We start from the raw sequence: 25,991 nt of genomic DNA on the forward strand, positions 1-25,991 counted from the left end.
TATATCACAATGCACGGCCACCCACCCGAACGTCACACAGAGAAGTGGCCTGGAACGGACTTGTAGTACTAGCAGTGCAACGTTATGGTTAATTCTAGTGGAATTCGTCACGATGGGCTAACTTACCAGCCTGGGGGGGAAAGGGATTGTTAGTAATGGAGACTGAGAATCCCATTGCTAGCAATATACCCAACCAGGTCGACCTTCTCGCGGTTCTCCCTGGAAACTATCATGGTTAATTCCTGATGAATTCACCATGATGGGCTAACTGGCCTGTTTTCATTCTCACCTATCACCCTTCACTGGTGCTCCGCCAGCGTATCCCGTTAGCGCAGACGGGGCTACCATATCATTTTCACCCATCAAAAAAAAAACTAACCTGCCTTTTCATCCTCACCTGTCATCCCTCGCTGGTGCCCCGCCAGCGTATTACAATAGCGCAGGTGGGGTTCCCTTTCCATTATCATCCATTAAAAAAACCTTGATTGAGCATCAAATACATGATTAATTAAACGTTCGTCAAAACAATAAACAACATTCGTTACTACTGCCCGCCCTATCAGGGATTGTAGTCGTGAGCATATTTATTTATTTGTATGATAGATACTAGTTTGTACATACGTCAAATATTACAGAAACAATTTGTTAATCTATCTCCAATTTCGAAACAATGTCCACGTTAACACCGCATGGCGAAGCACGAAGCATACGGAATATTGATAAAGACATACCTACACGACGCATTACTTTGTACAAAAGTCGATTCCTCGGGTACCTCTGTCCCATTCGTGTTTCTACCGTGAAGCAGTTGCGTTTGCATGGCTGTGTTTCGGTTTGAAGGGTGGGATATGCCGTGAATTTACTGGATACAGAGGAATAACACCTGAGTCCTCAGTAATGGCAACGCATGGGGGGTATCATGGGCGAAACAGTATACTATGTTATGTCCATGGTACTGCTCATGTCTATAGGCGACGGTTACCACTTTCCATCAGGTGGGCCGTCAGCTCGTTTGCCATTCTAAGTCGTATAAAAAAAATACCGGAAATAAATGTTAATATACATATATATAGTAATATATTATAAGTATAGCATAACCCAGATGGCAGATTGCCAGAAGACTGCGTTTCCTAGACACAGATATTGATCAGACTATGTTACGAACGTCACAAACTGTTTAGTAATATCACAGTGTAAGAATAACCAGTGGTCCACCGTTTTTGGCATGTCTCATACGGTTATTTGACAATGACATGCGCATTGTACAGCTAGACGTATCCGTTGTATGGTAGTGTTAATTAGACTGTGGTTTTTTTTTTAAGCGTGGTTTTGAAGAGTATAGGTATCATGATCTCCACGTGGTTTCCCATGGAAACCATCGTGGTTAATTCTAGTGGAATTTATCACGATGGGCTAACTGTTTTCATCGTCACCTAATACCTAATAGATTAGGTGATGATGAAAACAGTTAGTTAATTATATATATATATATATATATATATAGTAGCATAATGAAAAGTATACTATAATATAATATATTAAAATCCGTCGAGTAGTTTTTGTTTCTATAACGAACATACAGACAGACAGACAAAAATTTTACCGATTGCATTTTTGGCATCAGTATCGATCACTAATCACCCGCTGATAGTTATTTTGGAAATATATTTCATGTACAGAATTGACCTCTCCACAGATTTATTATAAGTATAGATATAGATTATAATTAAGAAAATAACTAATGAAATGAAACGAAATATTTTTTTTTTTTTTTTTTACAACACAGGGGGCAAACGAGCATGCGGCTCACCTGATGGTAAGTGACTACCGCCGCCCATGGTCACCCACAACACCTACGGCATTGCAGGTGTGCTGCCGGCCTTTTAAAAAGGAATATGCTCTTTTCTTGAAGGTTATGTTGTCGTATCGGTTCGGAAATACTGCTGCTGGAAGTTGATTCCAAAGAGTGCTTGTATTATTTGCTTTTAACAGACATTTAACGTAATACGGGCCAAGCGACAGAACTTTTTGTTGGCATCTGTTTAATTGCCTCAAAATTGTAGGCAAAAATTATAGTTATACCTAAATCAAATTATACCTAATTTTACTAATACAATAAAAAATAAAACCGAACTGAGAACCTCGTTCTTATTTTACTAAACTAGGTTACTTGTATCTTGCGGAAATCTACATTAATGATTTTTTAATAGGAATTATTTTGTTTAATTCCGCTGTGACTGCTCTCATTCGATGATTGACCACCAATATTACTACCAGAAATTCCACAACCTGCCATCTTAGCCATCAATCTCCGACTTCCATTTTGATCACGCACGTTTTGCGACACGTGTTTCTCCTTTAAACGATGCATTTTTAGGCAAATTATTAGATAGCTGCTCGGAGGCTAGTTTTTTTTTTTACGAATGATATTGAAATGGTAACCTCGCCTGCGCTAATGGTATACGCTGGCGGAGCACCAGTGAGAATGAAAAAGCAGTTAACTCATCGTGATGAATACACCTGGAATTCAACACGACGGTTTCCAGAGGAAACCACGTAAAGGTCGACCTGACATGGTATACTGCTGGCAATAGGGCTGGTAGTCCGCATTACTAAGAATCCCTACCCTTCCCGGAGCCTAATATTTAACCAGTTTGAAACACAATAGCAGTCGAAGATTGCTGATATGGAAGGTTGTGGAACTTCTGGTAGTAATAGTCAATCTTCGAGTGTTGGTAGCCACACGCGTACTAATGATAGCGGAATTAAAAAAAAGCAAATCAAATAACATTTTTCTTTTTTAAGTCAATTAAAAAATAAGGTATAATTGAAAAATGTCAGAAATGGCAACGCATGGGTATCACGGGCGAAACAGTATACTCTGTTATGTCCATGGTACTGCTCAAGTCTATAGGCGACGGTTACCACTTTCCATCAGGTGGGCCGTCAGTTTGTTTGCCATTCTAAGTTGCATAAAAAAAATTGCGCCTTTTGTAAGTTGCTTAAAAGAGAAGATATTTTTAATTCACAAATATTTTTTTACACCGTTTATGCTACAATTTTCATTCGTGCTCACATCCCGTCGCTTTAACAAGAATCAACTGTTATCCAGTAACAAATGTATGTTTTGTAAACAATTGATAAGGCAGCATTATTCATTCATAGAATTCATTTATTTATTTATTAAAAAAGTCAACAATACTTCATAGAATAATAAAACAATGTTATAATAAAGCAAATTATGCATTATATGTGTAATTTTTATTTTTTATACAACTTAGAATGGCAAAGCTGACGGCCCACCTGATGGAAAGTGGTAACCGTCGCCTATACACATGTGCAGTACCATGGACATAACAGAGTATACTGTTTCGCCCATAATACCCCCCATTCGTTGCCATTACTGAAGACTCAGGTGTTATTCCTCTGTACCCTGTTAATTCACTGTCATATCCCACCCTTCAAATCGAAACACAGCCATGCAAACACAACTGCTATCTAATCTATACTAGTATTCTAAAAAAATTATTGTTTGTTTGTAATAGATGTAATTGAAAAACTGCTAAACCGAATTTAAAAACCATTTCACGTATGGAAAACTACATTAACTGCAAGTAACCTAGACTAAATATTATTTAAAAAAAATGTAAAAATCTCTACATAAATGAATGAATGATTATTTTGCATTATACAATATAGGGAATAAGCAAAACAATTTATGGTACAAACACAACGATACAATTGTATAAGTACAGTAAGGCGGTCTTATTGCTGAGAGCAATCTTTTCAAGACAACCTTAAGGTAATGGACTAATTGTTGTACAAGTAGGTATTGTATAATTAAGAAAATTAACAGAATAAAATTCAACGATAACATAGTCACGATGGTTTCGACCGCGTGAAGTACGACCTGATAGGGTAGAATGCTAGCAATGGGGCTGTTAGACCCCATTACTAACAATTCCTTTCCCCCTACACGGATAGGTTATACCCTAACTAAAAAATATATGATACTTTATACAATGATTAACGTAAACGTAGCCACGGGGTACCGCTAGTATTAATCAAAGAAAATTTTATCATATGAATGACATTTGTAGTTTTTTTTTTTTTTTTTTTTTTTTATTATATAAATAATTAAAATTTTTCTTTTATGTATTTCTAGTTCTGTATTAAACTTAATAAAATGTCTGTACTCATGCAATATTCCATTCAAACGTCGTCGCTTACTAGCGGCGTATTTAATTTGTTAATTATTTAATTTTTTAATTCGCTCGTCCAATAACAAAAGTTAATTAAAACATCATGCATGCTTGCGTGAGACTAATTAAAAACACTACAGATGTATGTAAGAATAAAGTCTGTTGATATTTAATGCTGTCTGTCCACACCATAAGTGGCATGGCGTGAAGAACTGAAAAAATATTTATTTTTATTTATTTATTCTTTAGGTAGATAGATTCTCTTTATTGTTTCTTCCATAAGATTACAATAGTAAACTTATTATAAATATAAACAATTACAAGAAATAATCACAATGAGTAAACAAGCGATCTCTTCCATTAATTCAGGCAACATTATAGAAAAAAAAATATTTAGTACAAAAATATTAATAGACAATCGTACATTTGATACTATATCTTTGTTTTTTTTACTTGAATACCACATTAAGAATATTTGATATCATATCGTAGTTTTAAAAATAAAAAAATAATATTAAATTCTCCTAACAAATAAATGTAAATGAATGCTTAATGGATTTCCACAACTAGTTAATAGAAAAGCCGAAGATTCACATTTCCAAACAAAAGGCGCATTAAAATTCTCAAATTTATATAAAAAAAAAAAAACTGATAATTACGCTGATAAGGCAAGAAATTTATTTTTGATGGGTGAAAATGGTATGGTAACCTCGCCTGCGAGTTCAGCACAATGGTTTCCAAGGAGGACCACGTGGAGGTCGACCTGACAGAGTATATTGCTGGTAATGGTACTAGTAGTCCCCATTACTAACAATCCCCCCCCCCCCGCCCCGCCCCGCAATCAACAGTTAACGTCTGATATAATATATTAATATAATAGATTTATTTGTTAGATAAATGATTTTTATATATATAATCGATTGTATTGATCGAACCTAATGTGAAAACTATTTATGACACAACACAGATGTATATTGTCTATGTATTGACTGAATCAAACTGTATATAAATAAGTAAATAAATAAATACATATTAAGTTAAATTTATTTGCATAAACATGTGTGTACAATAGACACATACTGGGTATTTTAATTGTGTTATACATAGTTTAAACATGTTTTGCCAAGATTAGCAATTTATATAGATATTTGACGAAATATTACAAAACGTATGCTTTACAAAAATAAATATTGCAATTATGCATTTATTGATTTGACTTGATAATTGTTTGAGAATTGTTTTTTTCTTTTTTTATTATTATATATATACAGAGGGAGACTTTGTACAAAAGTCGATTGCTTGAGTACCTCTGTCCCATTCGTGTTTCAACCGTGAAGCAGCTGCGTTCGCATGGCTGCGTTTCGGTTTGAAAGGTGGGATATGGCGTGAATTTACTGGGTACAGAGGAATAACACCTGAGTCCTCGGGAATGGCAACGCATGGGGGGTATCATGGGCGAAACAGTATACTCTGTTATGTCCATGGTACTGTTCATGTCTATAGGCGGCGGTTACCACTTTCCAAAAATCTATAATCTTAATAATCACTAAGTTAAATTTGTATCCTTATTTAAGCAATAAATTAGATTTGCATGCCTACAATTTTAAGGCAATTAAACAGATGCCAAAAAGTTTTGTCAAATTGCCCTTATAATGTCAAATGTGTGTTTAAAGCAAATAAATATTTCATTTCATTTCATGTAATATCAATAATAATAACAAATAATAAGTAATAAAAAATAAATGGCAAAATATTTTAATAATATTCAAACAAAGAGAAAAATAAATGTCAAAAATTTTAATAATATTCAAACAAAGATAAAAATAAATGTCAAAAATTTTAATAATATTCAAACAAAGAGAAAAATAAATGTCAAAAATTTTAATAATATTCAAACAAAGAGAAAAATAAATGTCAAAAATTTTAATAATATTCAAACAAAGAGAAAAATAAATGTCAAAAATTTTAATAATATTCAAACAAAGAGAAAAATAAATGTCAAAAATTTATATAATATTTAAAACAAATAATTATACATCTATATAATTATATCATCATCTTCCTATCCTTATCCCAATTATTATTTGTGGTCGGCGTAATATGTTTTTTTATCTATATAACAAAAAGATTTGACCTATAGTATAGTAGAGTATATTCCTTTTTAAAAGGCCGGCAGCACACCTGCAATGCCGCTGGTGTTGTGGGTGATCATGGGCGGCGGTAGTCACTTACCATCAGGTGAGCCGCATGCTCGTTTGCCCCCTGTGTTGTAAAAAAAAAAAAAAAAAAAAAAAAATAGTTCTACGACCGGCCGCCTACGGAAATGGATTGTTAGCAACAGAGTTTGATAGTCCCATTGCTAGCAATATGCCTTATCAGGACGACCTCCACGTGGTCCCCCCTGGAAACCATCGTTAACAATTCTTGTTGAATTCGTCACGATGGGCTAACTGACCTACTTCATTCTCACCTATCATCCTTCACCGATGCCCCGCCGGTGTATATCGATAGCGCGGGTGAGGCTACCATTCCATTATCACCGATTAAAAAAAAAAGCGATATCCCGCGGTTTAAGATATCTGTAGTCCCCCGGCTCTGGATAAGCCGTTCCCAGTAGACTCATGCGCATGCTTGCCAACGAATCGCAGTTGCACATCAAGTGTTCCATGGATTCCGATTTCAATAAATAATAATATAATATATATAATTATAAATATATGTGTCTTATTATAATTAATCATTTAAAAATTCCATAAATTTTTTTTGATGGGTGAAAATGATATGGTAACCCCGCCTGCGTTAACGGGATACGCTGGCGGAGCACCAGTGAAGGGTGATAGATGAGAATGTAACGAGGCCAGTTAGCCCATCATGATGAATTCATCAGGAATTAACCATGATAGTTTCCAGGGGAAACCGCGAGCAGGTCGACCTGGTTGGGTATATTACTAACAATGGGATTCTCAGTCTCCATTAGTAACGATCCCTTTCCCCCAATTCCATAATATTGTAATAACATTTGTCGTTTAACATTTTTTTTCAATTTTTTTTTAATCAATAATAGTATAACTAACCTACATTAAACGGCGAGGCTAAAGCCAGTGAATGATGAAATTAAAAAAACATAGACAGAATCCAACGTGATTTTTTTTAATGGGTGAAAATAAAATAATAATTGTAGTGATATTTATTTATTCAGGCAACGTAAGGTCCATTTTGTTAGTTAATTTACATCTTATATATAAAATTCTCGTGTCGCGGTGTTTGTTACCAAACTCCTCCGAAACGGCTTTACCGGTATTTATGAAATTTTGTGTGCATATTGGGTAGGTCTGATAATCGACTAACATCTATTTTTCATACCCGTAAGTGACCCTCCCAAAATATTTTTTTTTTTTTAATTTTTGTGACCATTTTTGTTTTATTTTTATTTTATTATAATTCAGCATTGAAAAATACATACAACTTTAAATTTTCATCGTTTTACGATCAACCCCTGTATTTTAATCGCGACTTTTATATTTCGCAATAAGTGGTAAAACAACGTTTACGGGGTCAGCTAGTAATCTATATAAATGAGTGGTCAAGACACTCATATTTATAATCTGTCCCAGCCAATATTTTAGAATGGGACAGTCCATGTAATGGGGGGAAAGGGATTGTTGGTAATGGGGAGGTCAGTCCTCATTGCTATCAATATACCCTACCAGCTCGACCTCCACGCGGTTCCCCCTGGAAACCATCGTAACTAATTTATCGATGAATTCGTCATGATGGGCTAACTGACCTGCCTATTCATCATCACCAATCATCTCTCACTGGTGCCCCGCTAGTGTATACCGATAGCACAGGCGGGGTCATCATTCCATTATCATCCATTAAAAAAGAAGTCCATGTAATGGTCACTCCACCTGCCCTATCGGTATACGTTCACGATGGGCTAACTGACCTGCCTTATCACTCTCAATGGTGCCTCGTCAGCGTATACCGATAACGCAGGTAGGATTCCCATTCAATTTACACCCATAAAAAAAACTCTTTAGTACTAACAATCCCTTCCCAGAATCAAAAGGTAAGCGCCTTTGTTTTTCGAAAGATTCTATAAAAAAAAATCTAAATTTAAAATAGTCGAGTTTAAGGCAGTTTGTAAACTTAAAGTTGGCAGGTAACTTAAGGCTACCCACTGACTCGATTTCGTAATTGTTAAGAAATGAAATATGTCTATCATGTAAGTATACCTTAAAATCGGTTTAGAAATGAAACGAAGATAAGCAAAAGACACGGGCATTTGTGAAATTTTTACATTACTTTTTGAAATAATTTAATAAATTAATTTAACAATTGTTAAATAGATAAACATCAATAACTTTTAACGCGTTTAGTACAACTTAAAATAATTTTTCTTACTTCATTGCAACCACACAAGTATGGGGCATTTGGCAATAAGAACGTTTTATATAAAATACCCATTCTTTCGACGGACATGTATTATATCACTGTACTAAAAATTCAAATAATTGTCTAAATACATTCCAAACACGGCCACATGCGTACATCCCCTTGTACGAATTAATTTAAAAACATTTTTCAAATATCGAATTCGTAATTTAAATTTCAAAAAGACCACTCACATAGAACGTCTTCCGTGTTGTTTCGTTATCTCCAAATATAATTTATTGGCAGCGAACACAAATCGTCACTCGCGGCTGTGCACGAAACGCATGCGTTCCCGACACGCACCAAGCTACTAATGCCGTTCAGTTACACCCGCCACTATATACTGTAAACGTGTATGTATATGCGTAAACAAATACGAACAGGGATGGATTTTATCATTTATTTTATATGCGCGGATGACCTTGGTGATGTAGCAGTTAAAACAGTATCACCTTCCGAATATTTGCGGGTTCATTCCCCGAATTTAATTATGTTGTCTGTCCGTTGTCTAGCGTTCGTAGTACTCTTTTTTTAGGCTAGATGGCGCTGTGCGTGTTCAGGGTTATATATTTATTATTACTTACTATTTATTCACGCTGCTCTGGGTTTGAATTAATCATATATCGTTCCTATGCGAATTTCTGGGAATCTGTTATCAGTGTACTCGTCGGGAGAGTAAGCTATGTTTTACACTGTTCGTCAAATTGAATCACAATCGATGACAAGTCTTTGCACTAAAGTAATTATTTATTAACCAACAAATTATAATTAAATTATTAAAGAATAAACTAATTATATGTTTCTTTTTATATATTTTTTTCTATTACGAATGTTCTTAGATGAAATTGCATTTCGAAATGGGCGGTAGATTATAAAAAAAATACTATTAAAAAATGCTTATTATAAACTTTACTTCAACTAAAATTATTTATTATTATAATTACAAATAATAATAATAATGATAACAGTTTTATCTACAACGGGTGTTATCCCGAAAACCTTACACACAAGTCTCCATACATTATGTATAAAACCCTCCACATATATACTCGTCCAAAAAGTAGCAATTTTAAATACATGTCGCCTGGTCCGTAAGTTCCTATCCATTGAACTGACATTCCAAAAACACTTGGCTTTGGCCCGTGTCTAAAACTACCTCTAAATGAGAGATATAACAAATTAAATAAAAAATAATAATGAAATTAAATAAATAAAATAACAAAATGTAATATGAAAATTAATATAAAATATTTTGTCTCTCTAACTCCGTCTCTGTAATAGCAAATAAGCTTATGTTTCAGAATGCGTACTCTCTGTAATTAATGTTTTAGTTGCGTTTTAGTAGTAGGTATCATTGGTCTAGTTTGTTGTACATATGTATATATTTGTTATATATATAATTATTATCATAAGGTAAATGTATGACTAATGTATGATAACTTACCTATCTCACTAGGTTTTGTTTGAAAATGGAAAATAGAATAAATATGCTAGAATAACATGCTCACGACTACAATACAAAATGAGACCAGTCAGACGAATTTTGTTTCATTTTGCCGTCGTATTGTGTTGTGTGTTGTTATCACTTTCCACAAAGTGAGCTGACCGATTGCATGCCATTCTAAATTATTTAAAAAATAAACAAATAGTTAAGTGTGAATAGGGCCTTACACATTATAACCACTCAGGGGGGAATGGGAATGTTAGTAATGCGGACTATTAGTTCCATTGCTAACAATCAGGTCGACCTCCACATGGTCCCCCCTGGGAACCATCGTGCTGAATTTCAAGTGTATTCATCATGATGCATCAACTGAGCTGCCTTTTCATTCTCACCTATCACCCCTCACTGGTGCTCGCCAGCGTATACCTTTAGCGCAGGTGGGGTTACTATTCCATTATTATTCATTGAAAAAAATATCTGAACATAATATTTTTTTTCACAGTCAGATAAAAAATAAACTAATACTGCAATGCAGGGGGAAAGGGATTGTTTTTAATGGAGACTGAGAATCCTATTGCTAGCAATATACCCAACCACGTCGACCTCCTAGCGGTTTTCCTTGGAAACTATCATGGTTAATTCCTGATGAATTCATCATGATGGGCTAACTGGCCTGTTTCCATTCTCACCTATCACCCTTCACTGGTGCTCCGCCAGCGTATCCCGTTAGCGCAGGCGGGGTTACCATACCATTTTCACCGATAAAAAAAATACTGCAATGCAGGATCATACCTTCATGTTAGATACACTATACTTATAGTTTTTTTTTTTTTAATTTATCGTTATAAGAGTATTTGAAAACTTCAAAACAATATTCTTTAATTATATTGAAAAACTGCAAAAAATTACAATGATATTTTCACGTCTAAACACGACAAGTTTTTTTTATAATATTTTATAACACTAACATAACAAGTAATTTAAGAACGAGCACTACTCTTATAATTACAAAACTATAAAATAAACCTATGTAACCAACTAAAAGCATGAACACAATAATATAAATAAATATTCATAGTATTTTACAACTATACATATATAATATGTAATATAATATTATAATAAACTTATATACAGAATATCTATATTGATTGATTGATATATTATAAAGCTACTTTAATGTACAATTTTTAATTTCAATAAACAGGTTGCATAGATTAAATACAAACACTTTTTTTGTACATAATGTTGCGAGCTTGCTCTCAAATATTCTAAAAATTGTGGAGGGAAATTTGAAAATAGAACATTCGTATTTTACTTACATATAAATAATCTTTTTATAAAGTAAATAATGACTGGCCAGTACTATATTTTCTATTGTTTGTCATATACTTAGTATATGTAATTTACGATATAATAATAGTAAACATATTAATAAATGGAATTAAAAGCTATTTGTTATTATTTTACGAAAACTTTTGTGCGCGTTTTTTAATTAATTGTTTGTTATTAAATTAATTGGAACACAGTTTTTTTTACTTCACAGATCACACGTAATTACCTATTACAATGCGGGAAAACCTAGTCTTCCTTTTGGGAATTATAACTTCTCAAGGAAAATCTGCTTACTGATCGATTTTGAGTGTTTTCCTATTGAATTGTTTTAACAGTTATTTAACATAAGTACTTATAATTTAAGTGTTACGATGAAAAAAAAAATATGGCCACGCAATGTATTTTACGCTGTCGCCGTACATACCTACCTACATAAGCAAATATTGGTACAATAATTCATTAATTAAAATTTAATACAAATTTTAAGCTAAGTATAAATACATTACTCAAAATGTGACGTCATTGAATACATGTACATGTGTGTGTATGTACACATCTGTAACGCACGCATGTTTGACTTACGTACATAATTGTTACAAAAGAATTACTGTCTAAGTCATACTTTAACGGAATGTTAGTAATGGGGAGGTTAGTCCCTACGCTGTTTCGCCCATGATACTCGCCATTACTGACGACTCAGATGTTTACAGTAAGGTGTATTATATATATATATGTATATATATATATATATATATATATATATATATATATATATATATATATATATATATATATATATATATATATATAATACACTTTGGAAAGTGCACACAAGAGGTGCACGATCTGAACCTGCCATCTCTCTTCTATCATCGAGCTACAAGTCGAACACCAAGGTTTATTGGTTAATCATATCATCATAATAGCTTTTAAATGTCCACTATTGAAAAAAGCCTCTCCCTTGGGGTTTTGCCAGTAGTTGCCATGCTTGGCAGGCGGATTGGCAACCGCAGTTAGGCTTTAGAGATGTTTAAAGAGGGACGCTTTTGTCCATTTCTCGCCCTCTTTTAGTCGTTTCTTACCACACCCAGGGGAAAAAAAAGGGTGGCCTATTTTGTTTTATTTTATTAAAATTATTTTGTTTAATTCCACTACTATTGATATGTATGTACACATAGAACAAAATAATTGTAACCAAATAACTATGTGATGTGGACTTCCGCAAGATAACACCTAGTTTACTAAACTGTGTAAAAAATACAAGGTATAAAATACGTTAAAAGATTTATCCTTACATGATGCAAGTTGTACACATTCGCACAAAGCGATTCGCCACTTCGTTTCTAATCTAAGAAGAAGAAATTACATAGAAGGAGTGATAAAATAAAAACTGTAAATCATATGGTTGCCTCCTTTCTTCTTGTGCAAATATAATTAGTAAAAAGAGGACGAAAGATACACCATCAGTTGCTGTTCTAGAGAAATACAATCTGTGGTGAATAACCTCATACAGTGGTGAATATCTTGTAAAAAAAATCGCCAAAAAAATCAACGAACGAACGAAATTATCTCTAATTAACACATGTATAATGTAGATAATCCATTAAATATATAAATAAATTCAAGATTTCTTATTCGGAGAAAAATCTATTTATGGAATCACGACTCGATTCCAAGTTCTAAATAAAATAAAAAACCTATAATAAATCTTCGATATAATACAAATTGTCATTCAACAGTGCGTTTTATTCGTTTTGAAATGAGAATATTACAGCACTAATTTTATTAAGAAATATATTTTATGCCCGTTATTTCGTATGCGTGGATTTCACAAGTAGAAAAACCGTATTGCCTCTTCCTTCATCATGCGTATGACCAAAGAGGGGAACACTCTCCCTGCTTATGTTTTTCCACCTAAATATAATGTGCACCAATTTATGGCAAATGTAATTAGGCTATTCGTAATTCTACGAGCTCCATCTTAGAATAAACCTTCGCTTTTCATCAGGTGAGATTGTGATCAATCGATAAACCCTTTTAATAGTAATAAAAAACCAACGAAGCAGACCATATCTAGATGGAATACGAAGATAAAGTACACACCATATTTTAAATTACATCTTCAGGAATACAACTGCGAAAATCGCATCCAATTTGGTACAGTTGTTTTTGCATATTGCCGGAAGAAATCTATTAGACGGATTGACAGATAAAATTTCTAAAAAAATATCGTCTTTTCATATATAAACGCTTATGTAAATTTTCCTTAAATACCTCCCATGTACAGATATCGTTCAGTTAGATGAATGAGTTGTTTTTTGCAATGAAAATATTTACTTGCAAATTACCTGTCTGTTTTTATAGATGCTCTTTTACAATTAAAATATTTAAATGCTATCGTCACGTCTCTGAGTGCTTGTACACTGCAAAAATCTGGTTTCTTGAATTGAATTCCACGGTGGTTTTATTTTTTAAATTGTCATGCAAATGTTTTTGAACGGTTGGTCTAGACTTGTACTTTATCTCACACGCGTGACAGACATAAAAATTGCGTATTGAATACTAATATCTAAATATGTCGTAGATACATTTTTACATTATTTTCAAGTTTCAATTTGAGATTTTTAATTCTTACATACATATCTGTCACGCCTGTCTCCCATTAGCGTAGGCAGAAACAATAGAACGCCAAATGCTTCGATTCGAACAAACGTCTTTCGCTTCTTCCACATTCATCAATCTTTTCATACACGCTCGCCGGTTACGGGTACTTTTAATTTGGCCCTTGTACAGTACGTCGCCTATTTGGTCAACATACGTCCGTCTAGGGCGGCCCCTACCGACATCTCCATTCATTCTTGCTCGATAAATCTCTTTCGTAATTCTCTCTAAATGGCCAAATCAATGTAACATTCCCTTTTCCATTTTTGTCACTGCATCGTCTTTCAGCCAACACTTTTCTCTAATCACACTGTTTCTTACTCTATCTTTTAATGTAATATATTTCTTAATTCGTTTATTTATTTAACTCTTTATTGCGTCAAAAACATAAAAATATATAACGTCAATTAGAAAATTCAAAGTGTGCACGACGCACCTTTTTAGTTTCTTTTTTAATTTTATTAAAAAATTAATTTGTTTATAATTTGAAGTCTGTGTCAGTTTCGGTTTTGTTTTTGCCTTCGCTTTTTTACTCCGTTGGTTTGCTATGTATATTTTTTATATAATTATATTATATTTCTAAAACACCGTGTTTCCATACCAGCATACAGTCCTTTCGCCCACACAAAAGAAATACAGTATAGCAAAATGTAGACATGAAGGTACGAAAGGTAGTCTTATCTTATTAAAGGTTATCTTCCATGTCTATCATCAGACGGGCCGTATGCTTGTTTGCCACCATTACAGTATAAAAAAATATTTCTTTTTAACCAACTACAAAAAAGGAGAAAGGAACCAAGGGAACCGCATGGAGGGTGGAGGTTAACCTGATAGGATATGTTGCTAGCTGTGGGTCTGTTAGACTCCTAGCTTGAGGAGTAGGTGATTTGTGTGTCTGTATTGATATATATATATATATATATATATATATATATATATATATATATATATAAATATAAATATAATATATATAAATAATTTTATTTACAAAATTCATGTTCGGCGATGTCCTTTGTTTGATTGATGTACATACATACTTCCTCTCGTTAGTGAATCATGTACAATATCTTGATCTTTCGAAAGGCGATGACACAATCAGTATTTTATTTGCAAATCACGTGTACCTACCACTACTACTGATTTATCTTCTTATTTTGTTCTAAAAGTAAATTAAAGTCTTAATTTTTATGTTCTTATAATACGATACTGCATAGTAGTCTGTGATCAAACAAATTTAAAACTTCTAAAAAATACCTTTTTTAAAAAAATAATAACCGAGTTTCATTTACTCATTCTTCTCGGCCGAAATTACATTCAAATTTGAGATGCAGCATCATAGACAACAATAATTAAAACATATTTAAATTAAATTATAATTTATTACATCAGCCGTTAACTGTCCACCGCTGAACATAGGCCTTACCCATAAGGGGGGTTTTGCCAGTAGTTGCCACGGATGGTAAGCGGGTTGGCATTACATTAAAGTATACTTGAAAAACTAAAGTCACCCACACGACCCGAAAGATAAACAGGTCACATAGCTCGAAGAACTGTCAACCGATGAGGAAGAAAGATTCTTGGATGAAGACCTTGTACGAGTCAACGCAATGTGGGGCAAGCCTCCACTATACAGAGTGACGAGCTCAAATGCATTGCATGGTGTCAGTGATGCAGATGGCTCGGGACCGTTCCTTATGGTAGTCTATGGGGGAGGCCTATGTCCAGCAGTGGACTGATAATGGCTGTAATAATGATGATGATATTATTGATACTTGAATAGAAACCGTTTCACTTCTATATTCTGGATGATTTCTTGTAAAATGTAAGTTAAAAAAAAATATTAAGTTTTATTCAATAAGATTTTATAAATTTAATTTTACCCAAAAAAAAAATAAGCGTAGTTTTAAACTGTTAAAAACAGGAACACAGTCTTGGCCATGGCCTCTTAGATCGGCCATTAGTCTGGTACACTGATCGAAGATTTTAGTCGAAAACATAATATTTTGCGTGCAGTGCTACATTTATTGACGTCAAATACTAAAATGTTAATTTTATATATCCACAGAGCACTCTTGTTGATTTCCTGTGAAATTTTAGTTTACTCTTACCAAATCTATTCAGAGAAATGTTTATTTACATATAAAACAGCGAGTGATTAATAAAGTTTATAAAAATCATTAGTTGGTATACAAAAAAAACGCTATCACCGCTACCTATATCCGGAATATGTTTGTATAAACATTGTTTATATTTTATATTGGGTAAGTTCGTAATTTTTATCAATAACAAAACAAAAAAGCCTCTAATCTAAATAGATGTAGTTTTTTTAAAAATTTATTTACATTTTTTAAATTGGACAAAAACAAAATTGTCAACAGGAGAGACTCAGTTCGAAATTTAAATTTGACACAATCGTTTTTAGCATCTGCCATGTTTGAATTAAAATCGTAAAAAAAAACCAAACAGAGGAAATTTTTTAAGTATATATCAAATAAGTCTTGAAAATATAGGCAAATATTAATTAAGAACAGCCTCAAAGGTATATAATATCCGAAAAATTTTCCACTAAATACGACTTTACTCATATGTGTTCAGTGATAAAAGTATTATAAATTTATTTAGTGACCGTTGATTAATATAAGCGGGGACTTATGTTGTCACATGACTGTATTAGCACGCTACTGCATTGATGACAAGATCATGGGAGGAGCGCGTGCTCTATGGAAGGGGAAGTTTTACAGTAATAAATATTTACACTAACACAACGTAGGGCGTTTGGTTTTTCTCAGAATTTATTAGATAATTTTTTTTTTATATACTAAGACAAGAAACTGGTAAAAACTGGCCTATGTCCAGTAGTGGACAGTACACATTTGATATAATAATAACTACGGTAGCAAATAAATCTATATAGCAAATAGTCTTGCCTGGAAGAGATCGCTTTTAGCGATAAGGTCGCCCATTGTTTTCTCGTTGTGGTTATTTCTTCTAATTGTTTATATTTGTAATAAGTTTACTATTGTAATCTTTTGTAGAAAACAATAAGGAGTATCTATCTAAAAATCTAAATGCTAAGCTTGCAATATCATGGACATAGTCCTCATTGCTTGTCAAAGAAACCTTTTTATTCCTTCTAAGACCCAATCCTTTTTCATTGCTTTCATAAGGAACAAAACCTCATGCTTTAATCTCTATAAAATTTTTTGGCAGAAAACTCATACTATTAGCTGAAGCACTAGTCAATTATATATTCATCAATATATATATATATATATATATATATATATATATATATATATATATATATATATATATATATATATATATATATATAAATCAATTATATATATATTTTTACATATTGTAAGTGAAAATGTCTTGACTAAGAAAAATCTGTTGACTTCATTTAATATATGTATTTTTTTTGTTCTATTTCAAATGTTTATCAATTTTCTTTTTTTATAAAAAAAACTACATCTATCAATATATATATATATATATATATATATATATATATATATATATATATATATATATATATATATATATATATATATATATATATGTAAAAAGGTTCCTTTTGAACAATACGTATACTCAATAATAAATGATATTTAATCGTACATGATAGACATACGTTCCTTCAGATCTGATATATAATTAACGTCAAAAATAGATTGTGTTTGTACAGGCTGTTTATCGCTAGACGTGTCTAATAAATCCATGTTGTAAGAAAAAATATTTAAACTTGCGCTCTTATTTGTTTCATGCGGTATTTTTGTAAGTAAATAATACTATTTAAACATTTTAATCGCACTTTATAAAGTGATTGTTATTCATTGAACACTGTACAAGAGTTTCAACAGTTAACAAGCATTCTGGGGGATGTGCTAATATACCGGCGCATCCCCCGAGTGGTAGGGTGAGCATATATATATATATATATATGCTTCTGGATGTATACATATATGTAAAAAAAATCCCAAGTATATCGGATTTTGAATTTTTTTTCTTACAATTTTTTGCTTTGTTCTTAATTTACATGAAATCAGTTCACATTACAATCTCTAGAGATTTCAAATTTCCTGTTCGTATCAGTTGAAAAAACAAAATATTTTTATACCATGTTTTTGCGCGAAATATATACTTTATATTTTTGTAATCACCCTTTCGAGGTATATATATATATATATATATATATATATATATATATATATATATATATATATATATATATATATATATATATATATATATATATATATATATACGTACAATAAAGAAGTAATGGCTCCTACTCCCACAACCATTTTACCTCCATGATAGAGGATGGGGGAAAGACAGTTAGTAATGCGGACTACGAATTCCATTGCTAGCAATATGCCCAACCAGGTCAACCTTCACATGGGCCCCCCTTGAAACCATCATGCTGAAATCCAGGTAAAATCATCACGATGGACTAACCGACCTGATTTTTAAATTTCACCTATCATCTCTCACTGGTGTCCTGCCAGCGTATACTGATAGCGCAGATGGGTTTACTATTCTATTATCATAAAAAAAACTAACGGTAAAAGAAAATAAATTTAAAACAATTAAAGCTCAAAGGTTATGTAAAGAGATATTTTATGTTTATGTATACATGTATATGTATTATTGTATACAGATATGTATTTATTTTGATTTTAATTGTATGAGTTACTTATATATGTATATAAACATATTTATTATTTTTTAATAGAAACATCTATAATGTTTTCTTCTATTATTGTACGCATACTGCCCGCTGGTAATTAACGCTCCATTCCACTCAGGGTTTGCTGGAAGAGAACTCTTACAGAGTTAAGCTCGCCTGTTGTACATCTTTATTTTATATATATTATATATTGTAATTTTTTGTGTACAATAAAAAATAAATAAAAAAATAAATTAATAAAGGCTCAATAATATTATTTTACTAGGGTGACAGGAAATCCGTACAGAACGCCACTACGGTGTTTGCTTGGCATGTTAAACGTTTGTAAGGAAGTGGAAGTAACATCGAGAGAAATGCTTAAGCGATAAGTACCCACATAAAAAGTAGATGTAAATGATATATTACAGCGGCTTCGTGTTTGTGTTATTGATTATACCCGTATGTGACAGCGTTCGTCGACTTTTTTTTTTAATAATAGATTACTACTATTATTAAAAAAAAAAAAATTACTATTATTTATTATCTCCAACAAACAATTACAATAGCTTCAAAAGGTAGTGTTTTTTATACAACTCAGAATGGCAAACAAGCTGACGGCCCACCTGATGGAAAGTGGTAACCGTCGCCTGTAGACATGAGCAGTACCATGGACATAACAGAGTACACTGTTTCGCCCATGATACCCCCCATGCGTTGCCATTCCTGAGGACTCAGGTGTTATTCCTCTGTACCCTGTAAATTCACGCCATATCCCACCCTTCAAACCGAAACACAGCCATGCAAACACAACTGCTTCACGGTTGAAACACGAATGGGACAGAGGCACCCAAGCAAATGACTTTTGTAAAAGTCTCCCTTTGGTAAGATAGTAAAATACATTTGACATTTGTTAGTAAAAGTCTGATGTGTGAATGAATGAGTAGGTATACCATACTTTATTTGCATTCTACAATATAGGAAATAAGCAAGACAATTTACAAACACAACGATACAATTGTATAAGTACAGTGAGGCGGTGTTATTGCTGAGAGCAATCTTTTCAAGACAACCTTAGGGTAATGGACTAATTAATTGGACAAGTTCTTTTTTTTTCAATGGGTGAAAATGGTATGGTAACCCCGCCTGCGCTAACAGGATACGCTGGCGGGGCACCAGTGAAGGGTGATAGATGAGAATGAAAACAGGCCAGTTAGCCCATCATGATGAATTCATCACGAATTAACCATGATAGTTTCCAGGGGGAACCGCGAGGAGGTCGACCTGGTTAAGTATATTGCTAGCAACAGGATTCTCAGTCTCTATTACTAACAATACCTTTCCCCCCTAATTGGACAAGTAGGTATGATAGAACAGTATAGTATGATGTGTGATTTGTGAAATAGTTTATTAAAACAATAAATAAATTTAAGAAATAAATATACTTAAATCTTAACGTTAGAAAGATTGTTTCTATTATATTAAAGACTGTTTAGCATTTACACCCTCAAAAAGTGCCTCAAATATTTCTAATTGAAGACTTATAGTCACATAGAAACTTCCTATTAAAAAAGTTGAATTATATTTAAGAGAGTTTTATGTTTATTGTTTTTTTCTTTTAATTAATGAATATAATAACTTAATAAATGTTTTATTACTTAGTACAATACTTAAACTAATATGTAAGACCATATAAACAATTAATAAATGCATATATATTAAAATATTTGTTAATAACTAGGCGTACGTCTCTGAGACGTATGATTATCTTTACCGCCATACCAAATGTGATTATCTTTCTAGGGTTAAAGAAGTAGTTGGAGAAATTTGTAGAATGTTTCCGGTGTGGTTACCCTAAATGCTGGGAACCACTTCGGTAACGGGATAATGGAATGGTAACCCGCCTGCGCTAACGGTATCCGCTGGCGGGCCACCAGTTAGGGATGATAGGTGAGGATGAGAAGGCAGGTCAGTTAGCCCATAGACATGAGCAGTATCATGGACATAACAGAGTATACTGGTTCGCCCATGATACCCCGCATGCGTTGCTATTCCTGAGGACTCAGGTGTTATTCCTCTGTACCTTGGTACTTGAAAGCGGCGTTCGTCTTAAAATATCTCTAAAGCCTGACTACGGTTGCCAATCTGCCTGCCAATCGTGGCAACTACTGGCAAAACTCACCAAAGGAGCCTTATGTTTAGCAGTTTTATGGCATGATGATGTTAAATAGTTTATTTTAGTTTTCTTTTAACGTTTAGTTAAACTTTATTTACATAGACGTTATAATTATTGTTTACTAGCTCACTCGACAGACGATGTCCTGTCAAATGCGCAAAATCAAACACGCGACGTTAAACTAGTCGCTAAGGATTCTGAATTTTTCCTATTTTTTAGACATTTTTTTTTAATTATCCTTTTAATTAGAATCTTCTACAAAATATTAGAAAACAAAAATTAATAAGTAAAATCGAAAAGACCAAGTGAAACAGGGATTCAATTTTATATACAGATATTTACAAATGTTCAAGTTATTTGGATCTAAAAAAAAATAAAACAGAAATTTTCGTCATATCTATAAATAGTTGACAATTATAATAGTACAGTTTATTTTTAGAGTTGATATGTAATATTAACATAACGTATCTCCGAGCTGTGTTGCAATGCAAACACTATTCAGAACATATCAATTTGAACTAGACAGTCGTAAAATTATTTAAGGCTCGACAATTATAATAAAATATCTGTATATATGCATATACTCGTATGATTACTTCTAGACGGTGATATTGATAAAAAAAAACTATTTAGATAAAGATGAATCGCTATATATGTTGCTAAACGCAAACGCGACAACGGCTGGATTGAGTTTATTTATTTAATGTTATTCAAATATTATTTAAAATTTAAAAAATGTTCTTATTTTGAAAAAAAAAATATAAAAAATTTGCCAATAAAATGCTTATTTTTCTCATTGCAATGTGATTAAAAAATAATAATAAATAAATAGGTAAACTATTCTTGTTTATTTTTTTAAGCAACTTAAAATGGCAAACAAGCTGACGGCCTGTCACCTGATGGAAAGTGGTAACCGTCGCCTATAGACATGAGCAGTACCGTGGACATAACAGGGTATACTGTTTCGCCCATGATACACCCCATGCGTTGCCATTCCTAAGGACTCAGGTGTTATTCCTCTGTGCCCTGTAAATTCACGCCATATCCCACCCTTCAAACCGAAACACAGCCATGCAAACACAACTACTTCACGGTAAAAACACGAATGGGACAGAGGTACCCAAGCAATCGACTTTTGTACAAAGTCTCCCTCTGGTGACTGACTGACAAAACCAACGCAATATACCCTCTCAGGTCGACCTCCACACGGTTCGCCACCACCTATCGTGGTTAATTCATGTCGAATTCATCTTGGTGGGCCAACTGACCTGCATTCATTCTCCAGTCAGTCATTACATGTTTGACGCAAGGTAAACATTGATTTTTCCGATTTAAGCGTGTTTCCATGATGACGATTCCCACGTTATTCAATCCTAGCGGTTACATTAGGTGTAGCTGTGACCAGTGTTAATGATTAATCGGTATTTTACTAGCACTAACAACTAAGTACGTTCATTGTCTTTGTTATGTTACAAAGCAATATGATATTTTTTTATTATTATTTCAGTCACTAACTGTCCACTGCTGAAAATAAGCCTCCGCCATAAGTGTTGGCAACCGCAGTTAGGCTTTGGAGATGTTTAAAGAATTATGTTACTGCCCGTCCTTCGCCCTCCCTTAGTCGCCTCTTATGACACCCACGGGAAAGGAAGGAATACACGACAATAATATATGTAATTTAGATATTTATATAGTAATTTAGATATATATATATATATATATATATGTAATCAGCCGTAAACTGTCCACTGCTGAACATGGGCTTCTCCCACAAAGGGAGTTCTGCCAGTAGTCGCCACGCTTGGCAAGCGGGTTGGCTACCACAGTTAGACTTTGGTGATGTTTTAAGAGGGATATTGTTACCCACCCCTTAAACATTAAGTTCCCTTAGTCGCCTCTTAAGACACCCACGGGAAAGGAAGGTATGGCCTATTCTATGCCGGGGCCACACGGCCAAATGTGAGACTTATAATATTGAGACAAAAAAACAGACAAAATATGAAATCAAAACCTAATTAAAAAAAAACTATACATATTATTTTTATCTATTTTTTATTGCACTTGAAAAAAAGATACAGCGGTTAGTTTAACAACTTGTTAGCAAAGGTGGGCTTACTTTCGGGACTACAGATATCTTAAACCGCGCGATATAGTTAAGGTAACACATAGGATCTATGGAATGATGGTATAAGGTAGGGGGAAGCACAAAAGATCCCTATGAGTCGACGTGCAACGGCTTAGCTGACCCCATATGCGAAAATAAGATAAGGATGTGCTTATCTCTAAAACAGGTCTCTTCCATCCAACCCAGTGCAGTGGGGGGAAAGGGATTGTTAGTAATGGAGATTGAGAATCCCATTGCTCTCGCGGTTCCCCCTGGAAACTACCATGATTAATTCCTGATGAATTCATCATGATGGGCTAACTGGCCTGTTTTCATCCTCATCGATCACCCTTCACTGGTGCCCCGCCAGCTTATCCCGTTAGCGCAGGCGGGGTTACTATTACATTTTCTACCAATAAAAAAAAACCAGTGCAGTGAGAGAGAAAAAAATATTTTTCTAGGTCTTACCCAGTTCCCCAAAAACAAGTTAATCCCTTGTTTCTATACCTACATCGAAAATACTGTGCACGTATCTTTATTAAATAAGCATGCCGTGTCGTTGAACTACCGAGGTAACATCATTGAACATATTTTTTTTTTAAATTTTAAAACATCAACATTTCGCCAGTGTCCGGCGCTAAGCAGTTTAATTGGTAGTTTCCGTATTTGAAAGGTTCTTTTTATGCAACTAAGAATGTTGCCATTCTAAATTGCTTAAAATATAAAAAAAAAAGAATTAATTTAGAACATTTTTAATCTAATTACTTGAAATACCAGAAAAAAAAGGGTTATGTTTTATTTAAAAAAATATGTTTTTTTTTAACTTTTTTATGCAACTTAGAGTGGCAAACAAGTTGACCTAAGTAAAGGTAAGTGGTAATCGTCGCCTATAGACATGAACAGTACCATGGACATAACAGAGTATACTGTTTCGCCCATGATACTTCCCATGCGTTGCCATTCCTGAGGTCTCAGGTGTTATTTCTCTGTACCCTGTAAATGCACTGCCATATCTCACCCTTCAAACCGAAACACAGCCATGCAAAGTATTCATGCTTATAGGCAACCGTTTCCATTTTCCATACAAAGGACCGTCAACTTGTTTGCTATTACAATTAAAATAAAAAATAACTATAGGTAGCGATTGCTAATTATCATTCTTTGGAACTGTACATTTAAAATAAGAGGATAGATACTCTTTATTGTTTTTTTTTTAAAGACATTGTGGCGTATCACTGGCCATCATAATACGCCTTTTATATTTTTCTACTGATTTCTATTGTGTTATGTTTTACAATTCTGTCATACAAAGTCTTTATGTTTTCCGACTGATGAAAACGAGATAAAGAGAACTACAATATCAAGCATATTAATTATCAACCTTGTTCACTTAAACAGCATAAATACAAACAATTACAAGAAAAGATTACATTACAAAACAATGTTGAAAATGCCTTGTTACTATCTCTTGTAGGCAACCTTTTGTAATTATTATTTTAAAGTCACGAACTTAAAATTGATTAAAAATTAGTCAATTTTAAGTTCGCGCCTTTCAGAGTCACAGATGTCGCTGTAGATATTTTTTTTTAACGGCGATAATGGAATGGTAACCCCACCTGCGCTATCGGTATACACCGGCGAGGCATCAGTGAAATATGATAGATGAGAATGAAGCAGGCCAGTTAGCCCATCGTGACTAGAATTCAACAAGAATTGTTCACGATGGTTTCCAGGGGGAACCACGTGGAGGTCGACCTGATAGTGCATATTGCTAGCAATGGGGCTCTCAAACTCCATTGCTAACAACCCATTTCCCCCCAACACGTAGATATTTGACCTAGCACGGTTGCTACCTAGCGACGTATCAAATGACCCCTAGTTAGCAGTAACGTGTACAATAAAATTTTAATGCATTTTGTTGATTCATGATATTATCCTTTAGAGGTTATGATATTATAAAGTTTTGCCTGCTGTGTAAAAAGACTGCGGGCGAAGTGACGCACATACCCACATCAGAGAGATTTACATTACGTTTGTATATTTGATGTAAAGAAAATTATGTTTAAAACTCAATATTGGATTTGTTTTACAACATAGGAGGCAAACGAGCATGCGACTCACCTGATGGTAAGTGACTACCGCCGCCCATGATCACCTACAACACCAGCGGCATTGCAGGTGTGCTGCCGGCCTTTTAAAAAGGAATATACTCTTTTCTTGAAGGTTATGTTGTCGCATCGTTTCGGAAATACTGTTGCTGGAAGTTGATTCCAAAGAGTGGTTGTGCGTGAAAGAAAGTACCTTGAAAAACGCACGGTGGAGGACCGCCACTCGTTCAGATGGTTGGGATGAAATTTTAGTTTACGGTGATGGATGATTCAAATCTACGTCATCACCACCATCATATCAGTCATTACCTGTCCACTGCTGAACATAGGCTTCCTGCATAGACCTAAACCTATGTACATGCATACATAATTATCTGTTATACCTATCGCTCACTAGGATTCAGATCTATATAGATTTAGCATAGAATAGAAAATATTTATTTACCATAAAACAATTTCACAAATAGTAAGTAGATAGATAGATAGATAGATAGATAAACACTTTATTTGAGCCATTTATGACACACGTAAATTAACAAATGAGTTTATACAATCAGATTATTTACACTTTTTTAAATATAAAACAATAGATAAAGTATGGAAATATGTTTTCACCAAGTGTGTCGCAGTGACCTAAATAGGCCACAGTTCAGTGATAGTTTTGCTTAAAAGCAAAGCACTGATTTTCAGCTGCAGCCTGAAGTTAGGCTACACGGACGCGTACAAAAAACCCAGAGTGTAACCTGTGTAACCAATTTAACAGCCAAAGATAAAATTGTATTACATAGATACATATTTACATAAATGATGCATAAATAATATATTTCATTAATTAATTAAACATACAGTATA

At 33.5% G+C, this 25,991-nt stretch overlaps 1 protein-coding gene across 2 annotated transcripts in view; it reads right to left on the bottom strand.

Annotated features, from left to right (window-relative positions):
* Positions 1-25,991, bottom strand: part of LOC113513395 (sodium-coupled monocarboxylate transporter 2) — a 68,109-nt gene that overhangs the window by 38,987 nt on the left and 3,131 nt on the right. Inside the window, exon 1 of one of the 2 annotated variants that reach the window (XM_026897388.3) lies at positions 8,834-8,963. The exons of the other annotated variant lie outside the window; for it this stretch is intronic. The gene's annotated coding sequence lies outside the window, so the exon portion shown is untranslated. Of the gene's footprint in view, positions 1-8,833; positions 8,964-25,991 lie in introns of those variants that run through there. 2 annotated transcript variants of the gene reach the window in all.

The sequence above is a fragment of the Galleria mellonella genome, unplaced genomic scaffold (assembly GCF_026898425.1).
Source record: "Galleria mellonella isolate WM207_F2 unplaced genomic scaffold, CSIRO_AGI_GalMel_v1 utg35, whole genome shotgun sequence".
Classification (NCBI taxonomy): domain Eukaryota; kingdom Metazoa; phylum Arthropoda; class Insecta; order Lepidoptera; family Pyralidae; genus Galleria; species Galleria mellonella.